General features: G+C 53.2%; 1 protein-coding gene across 1 annotated transcript in view; it reads left to right on the forward strand.

Annotated features, from left to right (window-relative positions):
* ASB3 (ankyrin repeat and SOCS box containing 3) overlaps window positions 1–13,607 on the forward strand; it is a 119,565-nt gene that overhangs the window by 360 nt on the left and 105,598 nt on the right. The window lies entirely within an intron of this gene.

A 13,607-nucleotide genomic window follows, 5' to 3' on the forward strand; every position in this document is an offset into this window, starting at 1 on the left:
CTGGACTTCCCTGGTAATGTGTGATTGCCATCACCTGTTTAAAACAGGTAAATGGGTAAGAAAGGTGTTTCCACACAGGTAATAGCAATCATACATTAAGAGGAAAGTCCAGGAGGTATGTGGTGGTGGTGATGATGTCATTGTCATGGTCATTGCGTCATCAAGCCCCTAAACCAGAAATGGTTAAGGGCAGGGGTCTGGGACCTTGTACCCCAAACTATATATAGATACGGCGAAGTTACCCCTTTGATTTGAAAGGAAGGAAATCATATAATTGTAATGAACGCTGTACCCCCAGAAATTGAGGATATATCCTGCTAGTACGGTACACCGCCTGGCAGCCATTGATGATCATTCATGTATCACAGCCAGGCTGCGTGTGGTATAGCCATTGATAATGTGACGTCCAGGCAACTATTCGTGTCAGTATTTCAAGATGATAGTGACAGTCTGTGCGCTGCTGAGGTGGCGCAGCAACTAGTCTGCTCTACTGAAGAAGCAGGCAAACTTGGAGGCGGGGCCTGGGGCATCACGCAGGAAAGTGTGTTGTACACATGCACTGCATCAGGTGCTTGTACACTACAGTACTGTAACACACACAGCCCGCACTGCACTGCGTCAGGTGCTTGTACACTACATTACTGTAACACACACAGCCGGCACTGCATCAGGTGCTTGTACACTACAGTACTGTAACACACACAGCCGGGCGTTCATATAGAATCTATATATAGATTCTATATGCAATGAAATGAAATTCCTGGGGGTAATGGACAGTTGCGCTGCTGAGACACAGCCGGACATGCATATAGATTCATATGCATGCCCGGCTGTGTCTCGGCAGTGCGACATTCCATTACCCCCAGGAATTACATTTTTACCCCAATTGGGGTAATTTACCCCTGTTCCCTGACCACTGGTTTAGGGCGATCCTTATAAAATCATCATATTGTCCCATTCCATTGGTGATGTATGGGTTTCCCCTATATACGAAAGTATAACATGTTGGTCAATGAGCCTTGGTTATATTTTGCGGGAAAATGCACATTTGGGGAGATGCGCAGAAGGTAAGAATTAGGGATGGACATCGCATTGTGTTTCTTACTAATAGATGGTTTTGTTTTGATGGAGGTACTTTTACCATACGATGGCGGCATTCCGATGTTTCCCGCCATCAAATGGTAAACACTTGATGTTGATTCGATGGTCCCGCCCACCCCCAACCAGCCGTGCTTCTGCGCATGTGTATCGTGTGGCCGTGCTGAAGATATTTGCGCATGCACAAATCATATTCATTTTTTTTTCTATCTAATTCTTTTGATAGAAATATTAGGAGGTTGTTAAGATGCAGCGACAGAGGGAAAATGTAGTAAGTAAGGTGCCCATACACTTATATGATTTGGGCACTTTTATGGTGTACCTAACCTCCGATTCCGATCTGTTGTGTGGTCCCGGTGGCATCGGATCTGGAGATCGCAAGGGCTGCAGTAATGACTTGTTGGATCCCGCAGCCCTCGCTGTGACGTATGCAAAGGAGGGAATACAATGTGTCGTAGGTGGCGGTTTATCGCATGCGAGGGAGGCGCGGGCCCTTTTTAGAGCGTGAATGGATTATTAATAAACTGTAGTGCAAAAGAAAACGAGCACGTGTTTGGGGTGTATTTGGCATTCTGATGGATGGTATGCCGGCGGTTAGAACACCGACACCTGTAAGAATCCTGACACCAGAATCCTAAGTGTAACTGTGCTGGGGATGGTTGGGTTGGATTGGGCTGTGGTAGGTGGTGGGGGTTACGGCCCTTTTGGTTAGGCTTCAGGAAGGGAGGGTTAGGTTTAGGCTGCTGGAGGGTTGGGGACGTTGGACCTTATTCAGAGTTGATCGCAAAAGCCAAATCTCTCTCACTGGGTCAGATGTATCAAAATGTGATTAAATGGAGAGGGATAAACAAACTATCTGTCATGTTACAGGCTAGTTTGAAAACTTACAGTTAGGAGCTGATTGACCTGTTTTATTATCACTCTCCACTGTATCACTTTTTGAAGCTTGCCCTAGCAGACAATACCATGTGCACGGCAAATGTAACGTGTGCAGAGAGAGTTATGGGCCATAAACATGGGGAGATTACTGCTCCATTTCTAAGTGATCTATCTAGATTAGGGATGGCCATCAATGTTCATACTGCAACCAGCCATCGATAGTAACAAACTATTTGATGGATGGCCATCGATAGTTTTACCTATCAATGGTCATTAATCTTCTTTGCCTAATGGTTTTTCTGTTGGTAGTGCTGCGCTTTGCTCCTTAGGGTGGTGTGTGTAATAATGAATGGTGTTTGCTGGGTGGTTAAAAAATATACGTTTTTATTTAAGCAAGGTGCAAAAAGGTTATTTATACAAGGTGCATAAAATTTAATTTCTTTTTCGTCCACTAGGGGGCACAGGAGTTCACGCTGGGTATGAGAGGTGAGGTAGCCGAGCGTGCACCAAAGGGTTACAAAAATGTACCCTGCATGCTCCCTGCCTCCCTTCTCCCTCATAACCCGCCCCCTGACCCTGGGTCACCAGTTTTTTCTTTGGTGCCAAGGAGAGAGCAGCACCATTATCGCGGCTGTTAGAACAGCCATGGGTTAGAGCTGCTGCGGCGGGTGCTCTTTTAGTGAATCACCGGCAGCGCAGCTCCATCACTCGGCGGCGACGGCAGCGCTGGCGACTGGGCTGGGGACTTCCGTCGCGGGACCCTCTCTCGGAGGCTCCCGCATGCTGCACTCCGTCCCCGGGCAGGTAAGCAGCGATTCCCCCCCCCGTTTGTATGGGAGTCAGCGGGGGGGGGGCAGGCAGTGGGGGTCTGGACTGCTCCACCTTTCCACTAGATCACCAGGGACAATTAGTCAGGCTATGTCCCGGGGGTTGATGCCTGAGGGGGAGGTTAGACAGCCTGGGAACCTACAGCCATACACATTGGAAATGTTGTATATTGGGCCTGGTTAGTACTTGAGTGGGAGACCACATAGGAACACCAGGTGCTGTAGGTTAGTCCCTCCCCCACCCCTGGGGAAGTGCTGAGGCTTGCTCTCTGATTGCCCCAGGTGTCCCAGCTCCTCGTTAAGGTCCTAATCAGCAGCCATTCTGGCACTTGCTGGGTTTAGAGACGGAGGCTGCTGGGATTCTCCCCCACACCCTCTGCCAGGACCCCCGCGACCCCCCCTCCCGCGATTCGCGGGACCCCCCGTGACCCCCCCTCCCGCGAATCGCGGGACCCCCGCGACCTCCCGCGAATCGCGGGACCCCCGCGACCCCCCTCCCGCGATTCGCGGGACCCCCGCGACCCCCCCTCCCGCGATTCGCGGGACCCCCGCGACCCCCCCTCCCGCCATTCGCGGGACCCCCGTGACCCCCCCTCCCGCCATTCGCGGGACCCCCGTGACCCCCCCTCCCGCGATTCGCGGGACCCCCGCTTTCCACCCTCCCGCGAGTCGCGGGACCCCCGCGACCCCCCCTCCCGTGATTCGCGGGACCACCACGGTATCCGGACTATTGTTAGACAGCACTTACATCGACAGCCATTACATCGACACCATTAGTTCGACACCTCAATAGGTCGACATGGTTTTAGGTCGACATACCATTAGGTCGACATGTTATTATGTCGACAGCTCATTAGGTCGACAGCTCATTAGGTCGACAGCTCATTAGGTCGACATGTTTTTAGGTCGACACTGCCATTAGGTCGACAGTGTCTATGTCGACAGTCAAAAGGTCGACATGAGTTTTTTCACTGTTTATTGAGCCGACATGTGCCGACAGGCGGTATTTCATGCCCTACTATCCACTAGGGCGTGGTGGGAGAATAAAATAGTGTGCCGCGCGCAGCGAGGCACCGTGCCCGAAGCATAGCGAGCGACTGCGGTACACTTCAAACTGTGTCCATGTCGACTGTGTCGACATTTCGGCCAAAAAACAGTGAAAAAACCCATGTCGACCTTTTGACTGTCGACATAGACTCTGTCGACCTAATGGCAGTGACGACCTAAAAACATGTCGACCTAATGAGCTGTCGACCTAATGAGCTGTCGACATATTGACATGTCGACCTAATGGTATGTCGACCTAAAACCATGTCGACCTATTGAGCTGTCGAACTAATGGTGTCGATGTAATGGCTGTCGATGTAAGTGCTGTCTAATATCCGTCCCAGACCCGACCACCCCCTCCCGCGATTCGCTGGACCTCCGCAACCACCCCCTCCCGCAAAACGCGGGACCCCCGCGACCCTCCCGCAAATCGCGGGACCCCAGCCACCCCTCCCGCGAGCCCCCTCCCGCGTTTCGCAGGAACCCGGCATCCTCCCGCGATTCGCGGGACCCCTGCGACCCCCCCCCTCCCGGCATTAAAAGGGCCCCCCGCGACCCCCCCTCCCGCGATTCACGGCACACCCCCCCTACTGTGATTTGCGACCCCCCTCCCGCAATTTGCGCCGCCCCCTCCCGCGATTCACGGAACCCCCCCGTAGCGCCCCCCTCCTGCGATTTGTGGGCCCCCTCGGCACTTCTCGCGATTTGCGACCGCCCCCTAATTCACACATTCGGGGACCCCACCTCCCGCGATTCATGCCCCCCTCACGCAATTCACAGCACCCCCCACACCCCCCTTCCTGCGATTCGCAACCCCCCACGACCCCCCCTCCCGCGATTCACGAAACCCCCCCGTAGCGCCCCCCTCCCGCGATTTGCGGGCCCCCTCGGCACCTCTCGCGATTTGCGACCCCCCCTCCCGCGATTCACGGACCCCCGCACCACCACCCCCCCTGCGCCCACCCTCCCTTGATTCACGCCCCCCTCATGCAATTCACGGCAACCCCCCACACCCCCCCTCCTGCGATTCGCAGCCCCCCACGACCCCCGCCTCCTGCGATTCATGACCCCTCCCGTGATTCACGGACCCCCGCACCACCCCCCCTTGACTCACGGCACCCCACGCGCCCCTCCCGCAATTCACGGACCTCCGCAACCCCCCCTCCCGCAATTCACTAACCCCGACAACCCCCCTCCCGCAATTTGCGGACCCCCCTTCCCACGATTCAAGCCCCCCCGCGCCCCCCGCCTACGATTTGCGGACCCCCGCCCCCTCCCGCTAACCGCGGATCCCCACACACCACCCCCCCTCCCGCAATTTGCAGACCCCCTTCCGGCAATTCCACCCCCCAGCGGACCACCGCGGCCCCCGCTCCCGCATTTCACGTACCCCCGTGACAATGGGGGATCCTGTACCACCACAAGCAGGTACCGCCCCTAGGTGGGAAATCCGGCCCTGGCTGCGGCACTGCAGGTTTCCCCACTGCCCTCTGCACCAGCGCCACAACTTTTATCAATGTCTTGCCCACATACTACTATTATACAGCCTCCTGCTCTCATGCACGCTCACTCCCTCCCAGTGGGAGGAGATGCTCACCCACTGCCGGGAGCTGCATACTGTCCCCCACCCTCCTCCAGTTCTAGGGATGCCCATCGACCATCAATGATTTTCAAATAATCGATGGTTTATGGCCGATGTTGAATACTTTTGCCATCAATGTGGGAGGACACTGCCCTGCCTCCTGTTCTCCTGCCCCGTAACTTCCGCCAGTGGAGACCCGCTCACCCTGTGTTGCCCACATTCCCCTATCATGCTTTACCGCCCAGCCTCCTGCTCTCATGCACCCTAACTCCCACCCAGTCGGAGGAGACACTGACTCCTGTATTTCTGTGCTGCCACGCTGGACCCTCACCCACTGGCAGAAGCTGCACAGTGTCCACCACCCTCTTTAGTCCCCCGTATGCCCACACACCCCTATCACTACCCAGCTTCCTGCTCTCCTGAACCGTAACTTCCACCACTGGGTAATCGCTGACGCTGTGTTGCCCACATACCCCTATCATGCCTCATATCCCAGCCTCCTGCTCTCATGCACCCTAACTCCCACCCAGTAGGAGGAGACACTGACTCAGGGCCACCGTCCTGTACTCCTGTGCTGCCACGCTGGACCCTCACCCACTGCCAGAAGCTGCAATACAGGGCATCTTTCGTACAATTCTAACCATATTTCTCACAATACAAATGTTCACTAATTAAGGGGCGTAGCCCCTTACGCCGGTGTGAAGAGCGCCCGTAGGGCGCGTTGAATCACCTAGTGCTGTATATTGGGCCTGGTTTGTACTTGAGTGGGTGACCACATAGGAACACCAGGTGATGTAGGATTGTCCCAGCTCCTCATTAAGGTCCTAATCAGCAGCCATTCTGGCACTTGCTGGGTTTAGAGACGGAGGCTGCTGGGATTCTCCCCCACACCCTGCTCCTGGAGCCTGGTGTGTGTGTGGTATTTCTCCTCTCCTGCTGCTGGCTGGATTGTTGAGCTCTGCTGATGTCTTCTTTCCAATATCATTGGAAGCTTGAAGACAGCCTGGGATCTACAGCTAATGCTGTATATTGGGCCTGGTTAGTACTTGAGTGGGTGACCACATAGGAACACCAGGTGATGTAGGATTGCCCCAGGTGTCCCAGCTCCTCATTAAGGTCCTAATCAGCAGCCATTCTGGCACTTGCTGGGTTTAGAGACGGAGGCTGCTGGGATTCTCCCCCACACCCTGCTCCTGGAGCCTGGTGTGTGTGTGTGTGTGGTATTTCTCCTCTCCTGCTGCTGGCTGGATTGTTGAGCTCTGCGGATGTCTTATTTCCAATATCATTGGAAGCTTGAAGACAGCCTGGGATCTACAGCTAATGCTGTATATTGGGCCTGGTTAGTACTTGAGTGGGTGACCACATAGGAACACCAGGTGCTGTAGGAGTACGGAGGGTGTAATGGTTAGCATTACTGCCTCACAGCACTGAGGTCCTGGGTTCGTTTCCCACCATGGCCCTAACTGTGTGGAGTTTGTATATTCTCACCGTACTTGAGTGGGTTTCCTCCGGGTACTCCGGTTTCCTCCCACAATCCAAAAAAAAAAGAAAAAAAATATTTTTGCCCCAGGTGTCCCAGCTCCTCATTATGGTCCTAATCAGCAGCCATTCTGGCACTTGCTGGGTTTAGAGATGGAGGCTGCTGGGATTCTCCCCCACACCCTGCTTCTGGAGCCTGGTGTTTGTGGTATTTATCCTCTCCTGAGGCTGGTACTCTGATGCTGTCTTCCTTCCAATATCATTGGAAGAGATGAAAGTTTAAAACACTGTCACCATTCATAGTATTGGCTTTGCATATACGGTATCTCCTTTTCAGCTGGCTGAATTGTTGAGTTTATCTGCCCATACCAAATGGCTTTGCTAAAGCTTTGTGGGTAAAGCTGCAAGTGTGTTGCTTGGGTGTCAGTGTTGTAACTGCTGGTGTTTTTTGTCTTTTATCATGGACAGTATGCCTAAGGCGAAACCTGGCAAGGAGACTCCATCTCCGATGCAGCGTACCTGTAGGGTATGTGTGGACATACTCTCTCGGCAGGAGGAGGATATCTGTTCCAGGTGTTTGGCCCTTGAAGCAGATCTTCTGCCGCCTTCACAGCAGGAACCGGCCTGGGCTTCGATCTTGACTCAGGTATTGACCGCTTGTCAACTCCTTACCTCCTGCGCCCCTGCCCTCTGTGCCCATGCCCCCTGTGGCAGTGGCCAGCACCAGTGTTGGGGCAGCTCCTGCTTATGTAGAGCCCCCTTGGTGGCAATCCTTTGCACAATCTGTGCAGGGGTTGACGGCTACTCTGGCGGGCAGGGATTCCAGGAGGCAGTGTAGGCAGCAGAGTCCCGATGCGGGTTCTCCGCGTTCCGATTCGGATTCCAGCTCAGTGGCGGAATCCGCAGGGGCCGATGACACTTTGTCCTCAGCGGAGGTAGAGTCTCTGATGCAGGAGGTTAAGGCAGTCCTCCAGAGGGAGGATGAGGCTCCTGCCCCTAAAATTAAAGACCTGCTTTTTAAGCGTCTTAAGAAAGTATCGGCCCAGCTCCCGCCTTCGGCCCTCATGGAGGATTTATTGGAGACTGCGTGGTCTCAACCGTTTAGAAGGTTCCAGCTTTCCAAGCGACTTACTACTTTTTAACCTGTTCCTCCCACAGAGAGGGCTAAGTGGGAAAATCCTCCCCTGGCGGATGATCATGTTGCGCGATTAGCTTGCGCTTCAGTACTGCCCATTTCGGATTCTTCATCTTTGAAGGACCCCTCTGAGAATTTCCTCAGGACTGCTTTTCACAGGCAGGGGCCATTAGGTGTACCACGCTTGCCGCGTCATGGGTGGCCAAGGCAGTGTCTGAGTGGGCGGGCAAGGTGGAGAGAGGTTTGTCCGACGGCACTAGTCCTTCCTCTAGATTTTCCTCATCCACTAAGGGAGCCAAGCCCTGCACCAAGCAGCCCTGGGCTACCAGACGTCCAGTGGCTAAACAGGTCAGGGAGGTGGTCTCCAGGGGCTATGCCCTGACATTCCGGTTCCCCCCTCCTCAGTGTTATTTTTGCACGGGTCTTCCAAAGGACCCAGCGAAACGACAAGTGCTACAGCTTTCCATCTGCTCTCTTTTGGACTCGAACGTCATTGTTCCAGTTCCTCAGGAGCAGAGGGGTCAGGGGTTCTTCTCCACCCTATTCTTGATTCACAAACTGGATGGTTCTCACCGTCCTATCCTGAATCTGAAGTCGCTCACTATTTTTCTGCGAGTGCCGAAGTTTCGCATGGAGTCCCTGCGTTCGATCATTCTCTCACTGGGGGCGCTACCTTTGGGTCTATCTACGGCTCCCAGGGTGTTCACCAAGGTCAGGGCTGCACACCTGCACCGGCTGGGGGTTCGGATGATTCCATACCTGGACGGCCCACTGATTTTGGAAAGTCCCCAGACCTACTACGGAGTCATTTGCAGGTCGTGATTACACTTCTGTTATCTCACGGTGGAGGATAACCTGGAAGAAATCGTTTCTTACTCCTTCCCAAAGGACACTTCACTTGGGAGCTTGGCTGGGCACTCGGTTGTAGAGAGAATATCTTCCAGAGGATAAGATCCACTCCCTTCAGAGGAAGATTCATTCCCTTATAGGTCACAGAAGGGTCTCAGTACACAAGTGTATGGTGGTGTCTTCGACATGGTAGAGTATACACAGTTTCACTCGCGCCCACTTCGGCTTTACACTCTCAGCCAGTGGACAGGAGATCATACTCGTCTAAGGAGTCAATTGATCACACTGCCCCCGAAGGTTCGCCTGTCTCTCACATGGTGGTTAAAGACAGACAACTTGTCTCAGGGCCGCCCGTTTTGGATTCCAACCTGAGTCTTGCTTACAACGGATGCCAGCCTACGGGGCTGGGGAGCGGTTTGCAGTTCTCAATCTTTTCAGGGTCGCTGGACGGCTCAGGAGAGTCGCCTTCAGATCAATCTCCTGGAATTGAGAGCAATCCTTCTGGCTCTTCAGAGGTTGGGGTCCCTCATCCGAGGGTGCCCTGTAAAGATCCGGTCCTACAGCACCACGCCTGTGGCCTTTATCAACAGGCAGGGCGGGACATGCAGCAAAGGAGCGATAAAAGAAGTCTCCAAGATATTCAGGTGGGCGGAGAAGCAGATTTCTGCAATCTCTGCAGTCTTCATCCCAGGGGTTCTCAATTTTGAGGCAGACTTTTTAAGTCGGCAAGATAGTGTACGCATTCCCCCTGTTTCAACTCCTACTTCGCCTTCTGTGGAAGTTCAGGAAGGAGGGAGGAAGGATGATCCTAGTGGCCCCAGATTGGCCCCGTCGAGGTTGGTACGCGGATCTATGGAACCTGTTGGTAGCCTCTCCTCTGAGTCTACCTCTGCGTCCAGACCTAATTTCACAGGGGCCATTCCGACACCCGGACTTGAGTCGCCTGGCTTTGACGGGCTGGCTGTTGAGGTGTCCCTCTTTAGAGGTTTTCCGGGCACTTCAATCGTCTCCTTTCGAGCCTCTGGAGGAGGTGGATCTGAAATCCTGGAAGGTGGCTTCTTGTTGGCTATTTCCTCAGCACGAAGGGGGTCTGACATGAGTGCATTATCATGGAAACCGTCTTTTCTGGTATTTCACCCGGACAGGGCGGTTCTTTGTACCAAACTGGATTTTCTTCCAAAAGTGGTGTCTGAGTTTCACCGTTACCAGGAAATAGTGGTGCCTTCTTTTCCAGGTTCTTCTGAAGCTTCTCTTGATGTAGTCCGTGCGTTGCAGATTTATCTCCGCAGGACTAAGTCAACGGGTTCACTGTTTGTGCTTTATGGGGCCAATAAGAGGGGCTGGCCCGCTTCCAAACAGTCCTTGGCGAGATGGCTCAGATCAGTGGTTCGCCAAGCGTATCTTTCCGCACTGATTACTCCCCCGGAGGGGATTACTGCACATTCTACCAGGTCTGTAGGTACATCCTGGGCCGCTAATCGAGGCGCCTCGGCTGAACAGCTCTGTAAGGCGGCTACTTGGTCCTCTTCCCAGACCTTTATCAAGTTTTATGCATTTGATACCTTTGCATCGGCTAATGCACAGTTTGGTAGACATGTGCTTTCCGCAGTCCAGGAGCGTCCCCCACCCGTGAGGGGGACAGCTTTAGGACGTCCCAGCGTGAACTCCTGTGCCCCCTAGTGGACGAAAAAGAAAATAGGATTTATGGTCTTACCTTGATAAATCCCTTTCTTTGAGTCCATAGGGGGCACAGGATGCCCTCCCAGACGCACCTGGTAGCGGGGCTTCCTATGTAGGAAAGTTCCATGGCTTTAGGGCCTGTATGCTATGTGGGTGTGCGTTTGCTCTTCCTTCTTCTCTGGCTCTGCTCCTACCTTGGGCTTGCTAACGAAACTGGTGACCCATGGTCAGGGGGCGGGTTATGAGGGAGAAGGGAGGCAGGGAGCATGCTGGGTACATTTTTGTAACCCTTTGGTGCACGCTCGGCTACCTCACCTCTCATACCCAGCGTGAACTCCTGTGCCCCCTATGGACTCAAAGAAAGGGATTTATCAAGGTAAGACCATAAATCCTATTTTTTACATAACGTGCCGATATTGAATCAGATTGATGTACAATAATGTGCGTGGGCAGTGGTAGCTGTTATGTCCAGAGATCCTTTGGGGAGCGTGGCGGCGACCGATGTTGGGCGGCGGCCATTTTCTCCTCACTTCCTCAGGGCAGCAGAGAGAGAGGAGTAGCAGCAACCAGAAGGGACATCCCCGGCATCCCCGGCATCCACGCAACTGCACTGTGAAAAACACCAGTGCATCAGAAGAACAATGCTGCGAGGAAGCAGGATAAGCAGCGCCCAGACAAGCCAGAAGCAGAGACGCCTCCGGACCAGTCCGCAGCAAGCCCCACACGCCGAAGCCCAGGAAGGATCGAGGGAAGGTTTGTACTGACAGGTCCGTTGGTGGGAAACTACGGGCGGCTGATTGCGATCAAAAGCATCACCTGCCCGCGACCCCCGCCAGACACGCCACGCTAGCGTTACCCACGGCGGGCAACACCAGAGAAGGCAGGACACCATCCAGCCTCCGACGAGTTACAACCACCCGCGAGGAGGCAGCCCAGACCAGCCATACACACCACCCTGTCCAAACACAGCAAGCCAGTGTGAGCTTTGACTGAAGGACACCCCAGACGGCCGCTCACAACTAGAGAGTCTAAGAGGAACCGCACCATCACCTGCTCCTTCCCTGACTGCACTCCTGCCTGCAAAAGCAAGTCTGGGCACCGCAAGGCAAACCAAGAACTTTTGCCACTACCCACCACCGAACCAGGGATATCGAGGACACCTAGGGTACAGGCTAGCGGGACGCCGCTATCTCACCCACCCGTGGGTGAGCCCGACCAACATCGGTCGCCGCCACACTCCCCGAATGATCTCTGGATATAACAGCTACCACTTCCCTCCCACATTATTGTACATCAATCTGTATATGTTTCAATATCGGCACGTTATTTAAAAATTACATTCTATGCACCTTTTTATAACCTTTTTGCACCTTGCTTAAATAAAAACGTATATTTTTTAACCACCCAGCAAACACCATTCATTATTACACACACCACCCTAAGAAGCAAAGCGCAGCACTACCAACAGAAAAACCGTTTGTCAAGCAATCCGGGCCGGTCACCGGACCAGTGCAGCAGCTAGCACTGCACAACTAAACCCAGTGCGCAGGACCTACCCCCAAAAAACAATCTTCTTTGCCTGACTGGCCCGTGTGCCAGTCAGAACACAGGAGCGAGGCTTAACGGGTGTCGGGGGCGGAGATATGCCCCGGCACTTTGAAGAAACCCAAAAGTAAAATATCGGTTTTGCTGTGTCATCGATGGAGAGAAACCATCTGATTCTCCCCATCGATGGCAAGAGTATTTGAGTCCTCCTCAGTTCTCTCAGTTGAGAACACTGGTAGTGATAGATCACTGAGCACACATCGCTGGTGCACTGCTGCTACTGCTGTGCTTGACTAGATTGCTCGGCACACTGCTTGTGTCACCCCGTGTGTGCAAGGAATTAGATTTGAGTGGGCTGTGCTCAAACTGTGCAGTGTGAAAATAATGCAGCCAGTATTTACCCTGCACAGAAACAAAATAACTCACCCAAATCTAACTCTCTCTGGACAGGTTACATCTGCCCCATCTGCAGTGCAGCATGGTTTTGGCCATTTGAGAAAGATTTTGCAATCAACTCTGAATCAGGCCCTATGTTTGGTGAAGTGTGATGATAACTGTGAGCAGTATGCGCAGCCAGATCCTTGTCACTGTTATAATGTACAGTGCACAAAATGGCGTCTCCCGCTGTATGCATGGTCTGCTCATGCTGAACGGTACATTTTTATCATTAGTTCAGTATATCTCAGATAACAATGGACAAAGCACTGTACCGCCATACAAGTAATCCTCCCAACTCATCAAACAAGGAATAACTGACAGCAGTGACCACAAATCCCCCTGTTCTACCTATCTGTATATTAATAGCATAAGGACGTGTGACCTATTTCTGTGATGCTGAGCAGGACTCATAATATGCCATAAATGAAAAGTCTTGGTCTGTCGATTTGCATCAAACTATTGGCGTTGTCATTGGTTGCTTTGTTTCGGAGTTGTGTGGCAAAATGTCGCCTGCCATTTACAATGCATCCCCGTTGTACTCTGGAAAATGTTACAGTTGTTGAACTTTCCCTGTGACCTGCTGGATGGGCAGTAAACTATGAGGTACACCATGGCTGCCTGGAAAGGAGACTGTCAGCAGCACTTCAGGGGCGGGGCTTGATGCAGACATCATCAAGCCCCGCCCCTAGTAGGGGAAATCCCTCAATTCAGGGGTCTATGAGGAGGGGACAGGGCTAAAGATGGTATTCCCTCTTTATCCCCGCCCCTTCCCCCAGAAAAACCGCAGTTTGCGGTAATTTACCACTGTGGCCAGGGAGATTCAGGGGGTGTCGCCGGTATCCGGGAGAGTTGCCCACCTTTCCGGGGGGTCCCGGGAGGTGGGACCTGATTTTCGGGAGCCTCCTGGCCATTCCTGGAGGGTAGGCAACCCTGAGGTACACACAAATGTATGACACATACAGTAAGGACCAAATGTATCAAACTTGAAGTGATAAAGTGGAGAATGATAACCAGCCAATCAGCTCCTACCTGTCATTTTTCAAGCCCA

Source organism: Crinia signifera, chromosome 3 (assembly GCF_055691185.1).
Source record: "Crinia signifera chromosome 3, ASM5569118v1, whole genome shotgun sequence".
Lineage (NCBI taxonomy): Eukaryota > Metazoa > Chordata > Amphibia > Anura > Myobatrachidae > Crinia > Crinia signifera.